Raw genomic sequence first — 18074 nt, 5'->3', positions numbered from 1 at the left:
GATGCATACTACAAACACCTACTATGTACTAGCACTGGTAGGAAATGAAAAAAAAAAGTATTCTTGTATCTTGCCCTCGAAGAAAAGAGTTCATAGTCCAGCATCACAGACATTAGTCTAGTCTGCTCTGCAGACTAACTCGTACCCTGACAGCAAGTCAGTATTTAGCAAACTTTATGTTTCCACTTCCCACCCTCCACCACACAGAGACTATCTCTGCATGCATGTGGCTGAAGCAAACCTATCAGAAAGGTTGTGCTGTTTGTTCCAGGGTACACCCCACAAAAAGCTATTTGCTCACAAGGACACCCCACAAGTCGCAAACCCAAGTTCCCAGATTCCTACATCTCATGAGAATATAGCATATGACTTGGCGCTTTGCTTATCAATGTTTTTTGACTGACAGATGAAGTTTTGAAGAAAAACTTCAGTGATTCAGAATTATCTAATTCTTGAGCCATATCAAATGATTGTGAGAGTGTGTGTGTGTGTGTGTGTGTGTGTGTGGTGGCAGACACACTGAACTGGAACTTTTGGCCCAATACTCTACATAACCGATGAAAGCACTTCATTCTTTGCTTTATACTCAGAGAAAATACCATGGTGATTCATCTTGTCTAGGGCTTGTTAAAGACAAGAATCACAGGGAAAACCCCAGCTCTCTTTTTAATAACTTTATATCAAAATTCATTTTGAAGACAAAATATTTTCTCCCCTGGGTCCCTGACCTAAGATAAACCCATGAACCGTTCAAGAGAGAAGAAGAAAAAAGGGGTAAAAATATTTATGGAGTGTTGATCACAGGCCCCGCACTGTGTTAAGTATTCCTTTAGGTTTTACAGCAATTCTGTGAAGTAGGATCATCCAAACTTTACAGCTGAGGAAACTAAAGTTTAGAGAGGCTAAGGAACTTGCTGAAGCCACACAGCTTGTAGGTGGCAGAATCAAGGTTTCTCCTTCCATTTCAGTATATGCTGCTTCCCCTCTACACACGTTCCTCCAGCTGCCCAGCTGCTACTGAACACGCCCACACAACAGCAAAGGTAAGGAGCACAGCGGATCCAGGCTTTACAGGGCCTAAAGCTTATACAAATGTTGCGACCCTCTTTAAGGAAAATAAAATACAAAATTCGATACAAAAATGAATATTTATGGAGAATGAGTAAAGAAATTACACAAGTTACAATTTTCTTTTAAAGATGACAAGTACTGCAAATATTTTCTTTCAATTTTCACTTTTGGCTTTCAATAGAGATACATCTTTCCTGTCACATCTGAATTTTTGTATGAACAATAATTCTGGAAAAAATACAAAACTAATCTGAAATTATGACATACACAAGAACAATTCTAATGTTTCTACATTGCATTGAGTTACATAACTGGATAATTGAATTCCTCTTATGCCACATACTGTGGCTTATTGATGAATGTGTGTGAGAGTTTTGTCACCAGAACACTTGTTTCTCAGGGCGTTTCTCGTGCTTTGGTGGCAATTTTGTGCATCCTTCCCCCCTGAAACCACCAAATTTTGTTGGGACAAGATGCAACAGATACAATAAGACGAGATCCAGAATGCGATGCCAAAAACATGCATCTTCTCACACAGACATTCTTGCTGTACTGCCTACGGCCTGTGCTCTACAAACACAAGAATTCTGATCAAATCTATTCCATATTATTCGTACATATAGTGAGTTTATAATTGGATATTTGACATAATCAAGCATATTCCATACAAGAGAGAATATACTTGGCTAGGCATCAATATTCTGCTCACAATTTTATGTCTGCTGAAGTAAGTATTTTCCACAGTTGAGCTTCTCAAACCTTACTTCAACACTTTTTTCCCCTCCACCTACCCCCATTACTTCCTGTGATGAATGCCATAGGACTGGCTCACATCCTTAGGACCTCTGGCCCTCACCAGATCTCCCCGTCTATGCTGGTGAGCCATCCAAGGTGGTAGGAGTATTTGTAGAAGCCATTCCTCACCCAGATGGTTACAAAAGGGACTGCAAACTACTTAAAACTATTCCACTAAACTACTTGGATCCCCAATTCAACTTCCTTTTAGCCAGATCCAAAATATGCCCATCACTCAGATGGTAGCTGACAAATTGTGATTGGCAGGAAGTCAGAGTGAAAGAGAAGGTGATCTTGAGTGATTGCACTCAAAACATCCTGCTTTTGCAAGACTTAGAAACACATAATTCTGTGGACACACTGGTAGCACCTTTTACAGAGCTTTCATTATTCGATTGCTGGAGACTGGCCGCTGGTGTGGAATAGACCACATGGTAGGAAAACAGCATTGGAAGAAAAGGAAACCAAGGGTGGAGAGGACACTGATGAGTCTAACAAAGGCTCTGGGTGCTCCTATATATCCAATAAGATTTGGTTCAAAGCAGACGCCAAGTAAGGAAAGAAGAGTAAAGGTCCAGCAATCATCTATGCTTCAATGATTTTAATAAAGCACAGTCAGCCAGTGAGACTGAGAACCCGCCCTCAAATGTGGCCTCCATGATCTACTCTAAAAAAACTTTGGACCAATATGGTGGTACAGATCAATGATTAAGATTAGCCTTTTGGCCCTTTTTTTCTCCCAGAGTGGTAGTTTCTTATCTTCTTCACATGCATATGATGGGTGACTTTGTAGAAAACTTAGCAGGACTATTGTCTCACACATTATTTTTAAGAGCCTGCTATAGATTGAAAGGTTGTGGTTGTTGTCTTCTTTCCCCTCTTGTCAGCTTATCAAAGCTTACATGTCTAGTTTCAGGGGGGGCAAACTGGTTTTCATCATATTGAAAACATAAATATGATCCCTCACAAAAAGACAGTATGAGGTCCCTTTGATATTGCCTGTAGAGCTGACCCTTCAAAGGGAAATATCCATTAATTTCAGCTCCAAAGGACACACAAAACTGCCCCCACAGGATGTGAGGCCTTCATTTATATGTCTTATATAAACAATGCCTCTTTCCCCTCCTGTTGCTACCTGAATTGGGTAGGATGATCCAGGATGCTTGGGAATGCCTCTCTTCCCACAGATATTCTGCACACAAATCCCACAGTCTTGCATCCTTCTCCTAACCCCTATACCCAAATGCCTAATGCAAGCTTTTCTGACAGTTGTGAGGTTGAAAAAATAAAAAATCTTGCCATGCTTGCTTAGTACTCTACAATGGAATCACATCACACTTCCTCTTGCCCTAATGCTGGTTCACAAAATAAATGGAATGCAAAATTTACTTCCTGGCTACTGCGTGCCAGGAACATTCATACGTGCTTCACACATACCCTTTTGAGTAAATACCATTATCCATATTTTTTAGATAAGGAAACTGAGGCTCAGAGAGAGTAAGGCATTTTCCCCAAGATCTTGTAGCTGTAAAGCAGCAGGGGCAGTATTCAAACAGAAGATATCTGACATCTTGTGAAGTGGTACCTGCAGCATGGAGTGGGGAGACCATGGGCTCTGGGCTTAGCTTGTGGCTCTGCACAGGACAGCAGTGTGACCTGAGACAGATGACAGTGCCTCTTTCCTTGTCATAAAATAGGGGTAAGAATGGCACCCACCTCAGAGGCACTGCACAGGTTGAACGGGTGGAGGTTGTAAAAGACCAGCAACTTAAAAGATATTCAGTAACTTTGTTACTTTTTCTTCTTCTCAAGCCTCTTGGAAGCAGAAGCCACATCATTTTTCTTATCTTGCACACACCCAACCCTTAGCAAATATCTGTGAAAATGACCCCTGCCGTGTCCAGTGCTTTTTGGTGTTTTCCAAAGCCACACTGGCATCCTTATGCCCCAAATATTAAAATTCTTATCTCAGCAGATTGATTGGATGAAATAACTCACATGACAATGCACATAAAGCAGGAAATGGGTGGGAGAAGCATTTTGCAATTTATTAAACCACCAGTTCCAGCATCTCTTTTTTATTAAAAAATATTTTAAGCCAGTGGAATGTAGTAATCAAGTTGTCAAACAAACATTCTGAGCAGCATCAGGCCCCTACGATACGCATGAATGGCTCGTGGGTCAAGATTACATCTGATCCAATGAGGCCTGGCTGCTATGGGTCTAACCCAGCTGCTCAGACACTAACCTAAGCATGTGAATGCTGAAGCCAGCCCCCAGCCATAAATGAAGTCTACAGCAGTGTGAGACATAGGACTGGGCCTGCAAATACACATTTTGGCAAGAATTGGTCCACTTCTCCCCATTTCTACTCCATCCTAGTCTAAGCCATCATTATCTCTAGCCTGGAATTCTGCAATAGCCTCTCAGAGGAGCATTCTCCTCATCCTGCCCTTGACCTCTTTCATCCATTCTCACACTGCAGCCAAATCTTTTAAAAACCCCAGTGAGACTGTGTCAGTCTCCTGCTCTTCCACAGTTCTTAGAATCAGAACTAAATTCTTCACTTTGACCTAGAAGGCCTAACAGGATCTGGTTTCTGCTTATCTCTTTCTTTATTCAGTGAATGAATGAATGAATGAGAGAGAGCAATGCACCACCTATGTAGGATGAAGCTCAGAATGTCTTGTATAAGATAGGTGACTGTTATTGCTCTCACTTAAACTTTATGGAATGACTTAAGCACACTGGGATGTGTACAGAACAACAAAGATAATTCAACCCCTCTACTTCAAGAGCTATATTCCATGAGGTGGTTTTCCAAACATGCAAGGAAGGGAAGGGTCTTGCTTAGCAACACTTGTTTCTTTCTCTTTTTCCTTCTTCAGAGTTAGACAGAGACAATGGCATGTAGACAGCCATGAACAGCTGTGAAAAAGAAACTAGGAATGCTAGGGGAAAGTAGATGTACCACTAGGAGGAAGGGAGAGAAAGAAATCCGTAAAAACACAAGGAATGGGGACGGGAGGTGAGAGGAGGGAAGAAGCAATGAGGAAGAAAGGAAATCCATATATGGCTCTTTGTCTCTCCCTGCCTGAAACATCCATTTGACTGGAAAACCAGAAATCAAGATGAGTCCCTGTGACCTCAGACAGACCTGTGACCATCCAGGAATGGGCTGCAGTACCTAGAAGAGTACGTATATGCACTCAGCTCTTTGGGTTGGTGGACAGAAGACGAGTTACTATTGGTTAATATTCTACCATGAGGGCTTTCCTGGTGGCGCAGTGGTTAAGAATCTGCCTGCCAATGCAGAGGACACCGGTTCAAGCCCTGGTGCAGGAAGATCCCACATGCCACGGAGCAACTAAGTCCATGTGCCACAGCTACTGAGCCTGAATTCTAGAGCCCGCGAGCCACAACTACTGAAGCCCACACACCCTAGAGCCCGTGCTCCACAGCAACAGAAGCCACCGCAGTGAGAAGCCCACGCACCTCAATGAAGAGTAGCCCCCGCTCACTGCAACTAGAGAAAGCCCGCGCGCAGAAACGAAGACCCAACGCAGCCAAAAATCAATCAATTAATTAATTTAAAAAATATATATTCTACCATTACTACCTTCATCTCCATTTCTGAAAATAATTTTCCCATCAATCCCCAAATTTCCGTCGACATTGACTTTACAAGAGCAACACTGCTGAGTGAGGAAGTAAGAGATGAGTAAGCCTTCTTCCATTCTCCTTACCCCCTCTCTCACAGAACTCCAGAGTTACTGACCACTAAATGAGAGAAGCAGACTATGGTATTTTAGCTCTTTAAATAATCCCACTGTTCCTTCCTTTTTCTAAACTACTAAATAATTATAAGTATATATATATCATATACTGTCATTATTTCAGTGGTCCAGGAATGCCTTGGGTCTCTTAATAAATGATAACTTCCTTGAGGGTATTCCCTCCTTCATTTGTATCCCCACAGCACTCAGCACAGTGTCAAAAACATAGCAAACAGTCAAGAAAAACTCATTCCACTAAATATGAGTCTGTGTTTTATTGTCTTCAAAAATCTTCTCTCAAGAGCATGAGAATTTACAGTCTGACATTAGAGAAAAAACTAAGAATCACAGCTAAAATGTCAACAGTAATTTCAATAAATCAATGCCCTCAACCTCCTCATCTGTATAGCAAAAAGCATTCTGATACCCCATGATGTGAGCAGTACTAATAATAGTTCATCCCGTTGCCATGTACACACTGAAGAGCTAGCCCATCAATAGATGTGCTGGAAATGCTGATCCAAGTCTAAAAATATCACTTCCTTTTCTCTTCAAGAAGCAATTTTCCAGGTTTATACAAATATGCAAGGAGAATACTTCGGCCCATCAAGGCTGCCCAGAACTCTTGTAGATTCATTAGCTGGATGTCCCCAAGCTCTTCTCACATTTGTCAGGACTGGACTGAGTTGTCACTGTCATTGCTGATGTACTTAATTCTCAAAAATGCAGCAGAATCTAAGGCTGCAATAACCGACCACTTGTTCCCCTGGGACCTATGGCAGAAATCATTAAATGATAGAATTCCTTCCCCTGAGTCTGGACTTGGCTTCAGAACTTCTCCTTGACCCAGCACCCCAACCCAAGCAGCCTCAATCAGGCAGAGTGAAGACTTGAGATGAAGCCTTTTTCCGTATACAGGCTAAGGCTTTTTAATCTCCTATGAAGAGCTACTGTAAAAACCAAACTCCAAATCAGGTTGTGAAACAGGTTGCATTTGTCTTCAGTGACACCTAAACCCTCTTTACCAGAGTGACTCCATTGTTTCTAATATCCCCAACCCCAACAAAGCCATCATTCTGGGATGTTTATGCCACATCAAGCTGCCAAATTTCCGTGCTATGTGCCTACACCTGGCCTGCATTCAACAGATGTTATTATATTCTCAGGACCTTTCTTCTTCCAACTTCCTTCTCTATTAATACCTGAGTATCTATCATATTACTCCTCCTGGACCCTTCTTTCTTAGTTCCATAGATAATGGCTTAGCTAGCCTGACAAAATCACCTAAATTAATGTGCTAATGCTCCAAAGGGACATATTTGAATTTTAGCAGGCCCCTTCTTGGAAACAATGGCCTGATTGACACTAATGGGGAAAGTTTCAGACCTTAGTGTTAATTGGCTAGAAGAGAAATTTGGGAGTCATACCTCCTCAATTTTCTGAGTACCCACTCATAAACTCTTTTTTCAACCAGTCACCGCTCTCAGTCGTTTTTTTAGATCCATTTCAGCAAGCCAACTTAACCACTATACAAGAACATGACCCATGAAACACCTAAAAATTACCAAGAAAACCTAAGGTAATTGAAAAAAAAAAGCACATGATTTCTGTGGGCCTTTGGGCACGTGGAAGAGTTTGCTAGAACCTTCCTCCACCCTCCCAAATTTTAAATCCTGCCTCTGTAAGCATCAACTCAGTACTTTCCAGAAGCTGAATAAATTAGCTATCCAATACCACTTAGGGTAAGTGGCTTAATGTTTTCACCAGATCTGACTAAGCCTAGACAACAAGGAGTGGGTAGGGATGAACATGTATTTTCATTTCTTTCATGAGCCCTATTCTCTGTGGACTGGTTGTTTCTAAAACTACACACAGAAAGCTTTAACTGCATGAGTAATTTTTGTTTTGCGGTACATTATTATTCACTTTCAATCATGCAACTCAAAAATGACTTACAGGATTACAAGAGAGTAGTATAAAGTTTCTAATACAATTCAATGGCCCTTAAGTAAAAACATGAACACCATCAACTGCAGTTATCCTGTGCAATGGCAGAAAACTGTCAAGTCCAATTACGTGAAAATGCAAGAGAACTGTTCAGACAAGCTCCTCACCAAGCCTTTCCATTGCTCATACAATGGAGGATGCTTAAGATCAAAACTTAATGTCAAAAAAAAAAACACAACAACAACTTAATGGCATTAAATCGGTTTTCTGATTATAAAACATGCTTTTCAAGTCAATTCAATGCACTGTTCTCTGTCCTGGTACCTGTATTAGGATAAACATTAGAACAGTTATTCCTAGGAGACAGATCACAGAAGCCATTTGCCATAAAAATTTGTACATTCCAGGTGAAGCTGGAGAAAATTCTTGAGGTAAATTTACTAACAAAGAGTGATTTGAGAATACAAAGTACTTGTCTCAAGTATTTTGTCGATCCTTTTTTACTAAATGTAATCCACTTCCTTGTATACTTGTTCAGTTGAAGTTTTGGAAAACTATTAGATTAACATTTGGCACATAGTAAGTGCACCCAAAAACATGTTTGATAAATGAATAAATTCTTAGATATACTAAGGAGCTCCAATAGATGTAGAAAATTCACATGTAGAACCGTATCTCACTTTCCTCAAAAATGCTATTACTACTCCTGCTTGTTATTTACTCTCCTAAAGGATATTTCTTTTTGAAATGTTTGAAGGCATTTATCCTCCCAGAAATGATGGTTGATCATCTGCCCACAGCATGTATTTTTTCCTATTTCACAGATTTCATAAAATGTAAAGGTTATATAACCTTGAAAGTGTTGTCATTAACAGACAAGGGTAAAAACTCACAAACTTTGGGTTTTAATTTATCTCACATTCTGCTTCACAGCCCAACCAGGTTTCATAATGAAAATTTCCCTCAGCTGGTGCCTCAAAAACTTTTTTTTTAATACAAGTGATTGGCCAATATCACTCTGATTTAGAAATGTTTTCCTCCCGGTTGGTCTCTGCCATGATCTCCTCTGGATATAGTTCAATTAGATGCCTTCTCACTTTTTCACAAGTAGCCTGTTTTTGTAAAAGTTTGAAAAACCTTGAAAAAGAACTATAAAACGTTTTCTCTGTCAATAGAAAAAAAAAATGGATTGCTTGAGCCAGACACAGCTCCCCGTAGAGCTAACCTTTTGATCTTGGAATCCTTTCATGCACTTAAGTCTTCTCTAGAGTCAATGGGAGTGTTGTGTATGCAAGGGCAGCAGGATCAAGTTCAGTCTCTTCTTTAGTACTCTGTAGCCAATTGGGGTAGCCAGCTGAATCTGGTTTAGTTAAAAAAAAAACTTTCCTGATGCTTTGAAGTTTTTTGGGCAGTGTAATAATATCAGGATTTGTAGGAGGTTATTTTGCATAATCCTTAATAAGATATTCTTATGGCTGCAAAAAGTTAGTGGGATAAGAGATGCAAGAACCTCTAGTACTCATATGAAGTATTTTTTAAAGTTATGTGTAGAAATGACCCGAAACGCATTTCAGGAAGATGCATTAAATTATAGGACTGTCCAACTGTGTGTCCAGGCAGGAACGCAACTAAAACCATTCCTGATAGTTGGATTTCTATCCTATTTTTAAAAGAAGGAGATACAATATAATATCCCTCAAAAAAGTCTCCACGAAATAGAATGGTGGTTGCCAGGGGCTGGGGGAAGGGGAGAATGGGCAGTTATTGTTTAATGGGTACTGGGTTTCAATTTTACAAGATGAAAAGAGTCCTGGACATGGATGGTGGTGACGACCACACAACAACATGAATGTATTTAATGCCACTGACCTATACACTTAAAACAGTTAAAATGGTAAATTGTATGTTATGTACCTTTTAAAGACAATTTTAAAATATGTTAAAAATTAAAATTTAAAAATATCCAAATGCTTACACAATTTAGAATCAGGAAAATTAGAGCTCTGTTAACTGGACAGTTCCTGCATAGTTTGCATTCATTTGTTCATTTTTTTCCCCTTAAACAAGTACAAAATACTCTGATGAACACAAAGAAGCTTGCTGGAGGATTCTACTATTTGTAGTGGATTAAGTATCCCTGTGACTAATCAAGCTATTTGAATTGAAACAAGGCACTCTTTCCTTTAGAATCCTTATCACCCTAACCCCACAAGTACTCACCGATGAGGACGTTTTTCCAAGTAAGGCTAGAGGGCTGAGCAAGGTGTGCCAAGTGGAAAAAGGAGGCTGAAGAAGGGGGAAGTACGAGGGCATGTCACAAGTCTCACACTCTCTCTGCTGGAAGTCAGTTCACCAAGAAACCGAAGTTCATTTTCTGGCATTTTGGTCTGGAAAATTAAGAATTGAACTAACCCCACTGGACATAACATACCTACTGTTTTTAAAAACAAGCATTTTATTATCACTTTCTGGAAGGGTACTAAAACCCTTGTGATTTATTCATATTGGGAACTCAGCAGCAACTTTGATCTGAAAAAAAATTAGCCTCACTAAATAAGTTTTGGTCCCAATACTACATATGAAGTTAGGAATGAGTTTCTCTCTAATTAAATACATACACACACACACACACATTTCAGAAGCCTGTTGATGAAGCAAAAACAAAAAAACAAAAACAGAAGAAAGGTGAACGTTGTATCTAGCAGTTGGAAATAGTGTGTCATTTTAATATACATAAATAATAAACTGATTTTTCCCCACTTTTTGGAATCCAGATATTGAACAACATAATCTTTGTTCCAGATGACTATTGCCTCTTTAACAAATCTCTTAAAACTTTGGTAGTGGTCCTCAGACAAAGAGACACTACACTAAGTGGTAAAATCTCCAAATTCTCTTCTTTGCTATCTCTGACAAGTGAGAACTATGGTTCCACATGTTCACTTACCAGTATACCCAACTGAAGGAAGTATTTTATTACCTGTTTGGGGTATATTTGGGGATTACAAAATTAGATGCCTTCAGCAGAATAAAACAGGTCTCTGGTGTTTCAAGAGAAAATCATTGGACAAAGAGCACACAATGAATAACAGCCACTAAATATGCAAAGAGATATTCAGCTTTGCTTGTAATGTGAACAATGCAAATAAAACCAGTACAGCAATTTTTCTATCAGGATGGCAAATTCTAAAACACTGATAACAATCAGAGTGCAGGGAAGAATGTGTGGAAACAGACACTTTCGTGTACTGTTGCTGATGGTATAATTTTGAACAACTTTAGCATAAATTTAGCAACTCTGCAAGTTTGTCACTGTCAAACTGTTAAATATTTCTACCTTTTGACCCAGCAATTCCACTTCTAAGAAGTTTCCTTAAATAGATCATTGCACATGTGACCCAAGAAGATGCAAAAGGATATTCATTGCAACGTAATTTACAATACTGAAAAACTGGAAATAAATCATGTCCATTTATAGGAGATTGGTTAAATAAATTATTGCTTATTCATTCAACAACTATTAGTTGAGGGCCTACTGAATGCCAGGCAGCATTCCATACACATTATACGTAATACATCCAGTAAAATAGTGATGTATATCTGTGGTTATTAATATGGGAAAAGGTTACAAGACAGTTTGTTTAGTATTCTCATTTATGTAAAAGTGCATGTGTATTTACTTATACATTTTTATATGTGAATATACGTACATTGAGAAACATCTGTAAGGATGATCACCAATGTGTTATCATAATACCAGTGTTATCTTGGGGTCTTTTTTGTTGTTAACTTCTGTACTTTCCTATACTGTTAGAATATTTTCCAACAAAGCTATCTTATTTTCATAATCTAAAAATATTAGGAGTATATTCATTTTGAAGGGATCAAAAGAGAACCATTGGTACAATTTAATCATATTAATATGCAGAAGAAAATACCAGACAGCCATAAAATTCCAGAAATCCAGCTGCAGTTCTTAGCAGTAAGATGAAAAAGCAGATGCTTGCCCACAAGGATGAGGTAAATAGGGATGAAGCACAACAGTTCCATAGAACTCAAAATGCACAATGCAGCTGAATGTACTCTACTGAACTAGATATCCAGGCCAGCAAAGTCCCCAAAGACTATAGAGCCTAAAAATTAATAACAATAAACATATCATACACAGGGCTTTTATATAACTTGGATATTGTTTGTGTTGAAACATTGGTCCTTTAACAGTTTATATTGTTGCTTTTTAACTCTATGTATCATTCTTTTTTCCTTTAAAAATGATTTCCCATGAACACTCCCCTTCCCTTTAATCCTACAAGACAGTTTTTAGGCTGAGCAGGTGGGAAATGCATATATTAATTAAAAAGCTAAAATACTCTTGCCTTTCCCTGATTTTTGATTATCTTAGGCAAAGTATCAAATGTATATCAATAGTGCAATCATAATCCAAAATAAGTCCTTTCTACCATCATGAGCAGAATCAACAGGATGCGCATCATAAAAAATAGATAGAGGGCTTCCCTGGTGGCGCAGTGGTTGAGAGTCCGCCTGCCAATGCAGGGGATACGGGTTCGAGCCCTGGTCTGGGAAGATCCCACATGTCGCGGAGCAACTGGGCCCGTGAGCCACAACTACTGAGCCTGCGCGTCTGGAGCCTGTGCTCCGCAACAAGAGAGGCCACGACAGTGAGAGGCCCGCACACCGTGATGAAGAGTGGCCCCCGCTTGCCACAACTAGAGAAAGCCCTCGCACAGAAACGAAGACCCAACACAGCCAAAAGTAAATAAATAAATAAATAAATTTATATTAAAAAAAAATAGAGAAAGCATAACACAGAATAGTATACCAGAACTCCTGCTAGAAATTCTCCCATGAATCTACTGCATCTGAATATATGAATAGCTGGCCAACATGAATAAGAGGACAGAAACATATAACCCCATCAGATCTTTTAACTGTTAGGGAACAACGTTCACAGATTCCTCAAGTTAAATGCATGCTGCAATCACTTAAAAGTCTGGGTTTCTATTGTGAGAGGTGTACTAAGTATTCAACTTTGGATTTTTTTTTTTTAGTTTTTGTTATGTTGTTTTTACTCTTACTGGGTTACTTTACATTTTTATACCTTGTACTATATATGTATCATAAAACACCAGCTTTCTGAAACCTGTATAAAACTTCTGCTCCAGGTCTTTAAGATAGAATCAAATCCCAGCAGTAAGCAAATACCTTGCCTTCACAGTTTTTACAATGAAAATTGAAAACGAAACTTGAAGACATTTAGTTCAGTCAAACAGAACAAAGAAAGCAAGTACTGTAGTCTGGTGTCTTAGGCCAACTTTTGAGTTCTGAACAGCAAGCTCTCTTGACCACACAGAAGTCTTAAGAACAAGTGTGCGTGCACATGTGTCGAACTCTACCATAGACCCACGAGATGCATCAAATAGTCTAGCTTTGCTCCTTTCCAAAACTGTGTCAAGAAATCAGGATGAACTTCCAGCAGATTTTTTAAAACTGAAAAAATATTTTGTGACATATGACCTTTCCAGTTAGAGAGAGGGCATGTACAGGCTATTGACCAAACCCAAGCTTCAGGCTGTCATTATTAGTAAAGCTGAAAGACTTGCTGACTTGACCTTATCAGGTGTTACCTGGGCCAGAAGCATCAAGCTCCCTCTGGCTTCTTGCCCTTACTTCCCCATTTGTCATATTCTTTAGATGAAATATCTGACTTCAAGCAGTCTGCTGGTGTCCCTAAGAATAAATTAGGTTTTATAGACCTGAATATCTTGTAAGAACAAAGAAAATTTAGGAAGCCCTAAGACTATCAGACTGACCCATTAATTTTTTGGATTTTCACCAGGTTAATATGAATAGGTCTGGTCACCCCTATTAGAGAAGGGAAAGATAAGAGTTCGGGTTTCTGGGCTTTATATTAATAGTTCAAAGCTAGACAACGGGGTGGGAAATTGAACACATGTCCTCTCCTTGCCTGCCAAAGCACATCCTCGATGCAGTTGCTTCTTTATGAATCTTTGTGAATGGAGCATTAAAGGAAATGACTAAAAGAGAAAGAATACACCACGTTCATGAGTCTGATGCTGCACAGTAAAATGTTACTTTCATTTTCTTTAATGACATTTTTGTAGGACGATGTCAGAAGTAAAGTTTAAAACAGTTTTAATCTCAAAACTTCTTAAAATAGTTGAAAGAGAAAAATCTCTAGGCTAAAAACTGCAGTAGTATAATCTTTCATCTTAACTGTTCAGTAACAAAGTGTTTACATTTGATTGTGTGTGTGTGTTCATAATCAGCTATTAGTATTGATTCAATCTTTTACTGTGGTTCTATTGTAATAATCATGTTTGAAGCAACCAAGAATATTTTATTAGCCAGTATTCAAAATTTTAGTACTTAAAACTGAGTAAATGTTGTCAGATCTCTTTTTTTTTTTTTTTTTTTTTGCGGTATGTGGGCCTCTCACTGTTGTGGCCTCTCCCATTGCGGAGCACAGGCTCCGGACGCGCAGGCTCAATGGCCATGGCTCACGGGCCCAGCTGCTCCGCAGCATGTGGGATCTTCCCAGACTGGGGCACGAACCCGTGTCCCCTGCATTGGCAGGCGGACTCTCAACAACTGCGCCACCAGGGAAGCCCTGTCAGATCTCTTAAGCCGTGTCTAAATGATGAATTAAATTTTTAAAAAATAGAAAAATTCAATTCAGTAAAAGTATTATACTTACAGCTTAGTTAAAAATAACACACTAAGTTATTTTGGTTAATGTGATTTTACTTAATTCTTGTGGTAATATTTATATTATTTATTACTGTCATGGCAATACAATTTGGGGATTATTAATAAGGTTGGAAAAACTTTTCCACTGCTTTAAACGAGATAGTCACTCCAAGATTCCAACCAAGCCTAAAATTCTACTATTCTAATTAGTTTATTAACAAGAACTAAATAGAACACTTCTTCAGAGACATACACATACTTCTGTATCTCAAAAGCTTTAAGGAAGGAGCAGTTTTAATGAACACATAGGAGCTATATTGCTGAGGGGAAAAAAGTATTTGAGGCCTAAAAAAAAAAAAAAGAACAAAATTACAAGGGCCTCTCACACTTCATAGAATTTGCCCTTACTCACTCAGAATTCTTTGAAGGGGGCCTATGTATACTTTCGCCTATGACAAGGCAGTATTCTTAACCTCCTTCCACCCCTGCCCCGATCACTACTTCCCACCAAATAATAATTAGATACCAAGAAAATCAAGCCAGTGGCAGCGTGAACACTGGCTCAGCATCTGCTAAAACAGTCAAAGGCATGAACTAGCCTGGCACTCCTCCATACCTTGTCAGACTGAGGTCCAGCTGGCTTGGTGTAGACTCAAGGGACCAGCAAAGGGCAGGTCATCTGGTTGATTCTCCAGTGCCTTAAGCAAGGCTCCACCTACCTAAACCATTCCTCCCACATCAGTTTCTGACTTATTTCCAAACATCTCCAGAAAGAGATTCTACGGTAATCCATTCCAATGCTTAGCAAACCTCACTTTGGGGGAATTCTTCCCTATGTTCAACCTAGCTACCCCCTGCTGAAGTTAAAGACCATTTCCTTTTGTTCTCTTCTCAGCAGCAAAGAGAACAGCTGGTCACCAGTCTCCATACAATAACCCTTCATATACCTGAAAAGTTTTATTAAGCTACCCACAAGTTTCTCTCTTCCGAGCTAAATAATCCTGGCTCCTTTAACCCTCATATAGTCCTATTTTTCCACACTATTGATCAATTTTTTTCTTTCCTCTGTATTTGCTTCTTGCTCTAATTTACATAATAAATTCCTAGAATACTAAAAATGAAATCCGATGACATATACACACGACTATATATAAAAGATAACTAATAAGAACCTACTGTATAACACAGGGAACTCTATTCAGTGTTCTGTAATGACCTATATGGGAATGGAGTCTAGAGGAGAGTGGATATATATATATATATATATATATATATATATATATATATATGTATGGCTGATTCACTTTGCTGTACAGCAGAAAGTAATACAACATTGTAAATCAACTATACTCCAATTAAAAAATTAATTTAAAAATAAAAGTGAAATCTGAGATGTTGAGTCCATTAAAGTGGACTGGGGAAGGGGTTTGAGGATTGTTAAACAGGGTCTAGGGATGGTCAGAGGGGGTGACAGAGAGAAAACTGGAGAAAGGTACTGGAACTTAATTCATAAAGCCAAGGTAGTCTTGGAAATGTAAGTCTTAGTTATTCTAAATTTTCCACAATCTCTTGCAGAGTCATTGTATTTTCAAGATTAGCATTGGATAATGTTACATTCAGCTACAAGTTTTGTGAACATCAGTCTTGCCCAACACTTAGAAAACATGCTGTCTGAGGCACCCTTCCGTACACCTCTAGGCCGCAATTAAATGGCTAGATAATATCGGCTGTCCAAAAGAATGCCAATCTCCAGTAACTCATCAGCTAATAAATGCCGAATGCAAATATTAAAGTCCCACACTGAAATGCATGGTTCGACTCTATCCCAATCTTTCATCAAACATAGAGCATGATCGATGCCTGAGACGATCATTCCTTGTCCTGAGATGGTCAGATATGCCTTGCAGGTTTGATCTACATCCCAGATGGCAGAAAGTCCTGAAAATGTCAAAGTGTTTCTTAGAGCACCCTGGATTCCTGTGCCTCAGAGAACGTGCCACGCTTAATACACCAAGAGTTTTCTTTACAAGTCTTTTTCTCAATTTTTATTAAATAAGAATCCAATAAATGTATTCAGAAGTTAAATATTTTACTCTTGATTACGACAGGATACTTTAAAAAAAAAAGAAAAAAAACGTTTTTTGCAAAACTGAAGATGAAACCTTCCCTACTTTGTGGCCTCGATACAGTGAAATACTGATTAGATACACTTTGGCAAGATGCTGCTTCCATTAAGCCAGTTTTGACAAAGTGTGGCGTTTTACAAGTTCTTGTTTCTCAAATAGCACATTTCTGCCTCAGAACTTGTTTTTTTCTTAAGGTATAATTTTTTCCCCAAATATATGTGGTTCAGTTTGTATTTCACAACTGTCGGTCTAATTCTATTCTTAAGAACCAGCAAGGGAACTTCCCTGGTGGTGCAGTGGATAAGACTCCATGCTCCCAATTCAGGGGGCCTGGGTTCAATCCCTGGTCAGGGAACTAGATCCCACATGCATGCCACAACTAAGAGTTCACATGCCACAACTAAGGAGCCCGCCTGCCACAGCAAAAACCCGGTGCAACCAAATAAATTAATTTTAAAAAGAACCAGCAAGGCAGGGTGCTTTAACAGTTGTATGCGTGTTCCTGCATACATTTGTGAACTGTGTGTGTGAAAGTATATTTAGAATGTGTCTTTAATTTACTATTCTGTTGTGTGGACAAGTTGGTCTTTTGATGATTGAAAAGGTATTGAGCTACTTATCAAAAACAAATCACTACCATCTATGAAATAAATGACTCAAGATACTAGTATGACAGTGAAATTCAAGAATCAAGATCTATGAGGACAGGGAGAGTTTTAATATTCAAATTTTGCTTTTTTTCCCCTTCCAACCTCTGCGTACTGAAGAAGGGTCAGGCAGCAATAACTGCAAAGACGGGTTCTTATCTCTCACAGGGGAGCCAGTGGTGAAATTCTCGACAGGCCCAAGCATCTGCATCTCAATGCAGAACCGAGGGATGCCAGATGTAGGGTGGGCTCCTTTTCTGTGTACCTTCCAGTCTGACTCCCCTGACTCCTACCACTGTAAATTTAAGTGAGTAGCACAGGACCTGCCTCATAGTCATAGTCAATAAACCTTTGCTGAATAAATGAATGAAGAAAAAAAGTCACAGATTCTAGATTATATCTTACTGGTACCAATATTTTGCTATAGCTGGACAAACTCAGGAGAAGAGGAAGAAAAGTCCTGTCTGTATGGCTTAATTAAACTGAACTCGGTGGTTAGGTGTTCTTTGTTCCAGTTGTATTTTGACCACCTGATTTAGTGAAGATATCATGGAGGGTTAGGACCCTAAGCGGCATTGCTCGCTCACACTATTATTTATTAAATGCCTATACTGTCATGACCTACCTTACCTGCCCAGCGTAATGTGGGCTATTAATTAATCCAGGGCCAGGAACCAAACAAAAGCATCCTGACCTAGGCTTGAACCTGCTCCCCATTATACTATGACCTCAATTCCTTTGTGACTAGTTATTGCTGCATTCCATTGTCATAAACTGAACCCCACGGTAGAGTGCTGTATTGAAATGGTGCTGGCTATATTTCAAAACACTGCCCATTTGGGAGTACTCTTTTCTAGGAAAAAAGCATAGCAATAACTCGAATGTATCTCCAGTCACAAAATCTAAAGACCAGGAAAATGTTCAACTAAAATGTAACACACATTTCTTTAAAGACTGAATGAAACTGTGGTTTGCTACTAATG

This window comes from Hyperoodon ampullatus (assembly GCF_949752795.1).
Source record: "Hyperoodon ampullatus genome assembly, chromosome: 16".
Lineage (NCBI taxonomy): Eukaryota > Metazoa > Chordata > Mammalia > Artiodactyla > Ziphiidae > Hyperoodon > Hyperoodon ampullatus.
The sequence above is the reverse complement of the archived record's forward strand: the minus strand, read 5'-3'. Positions refer to the sequence as shown.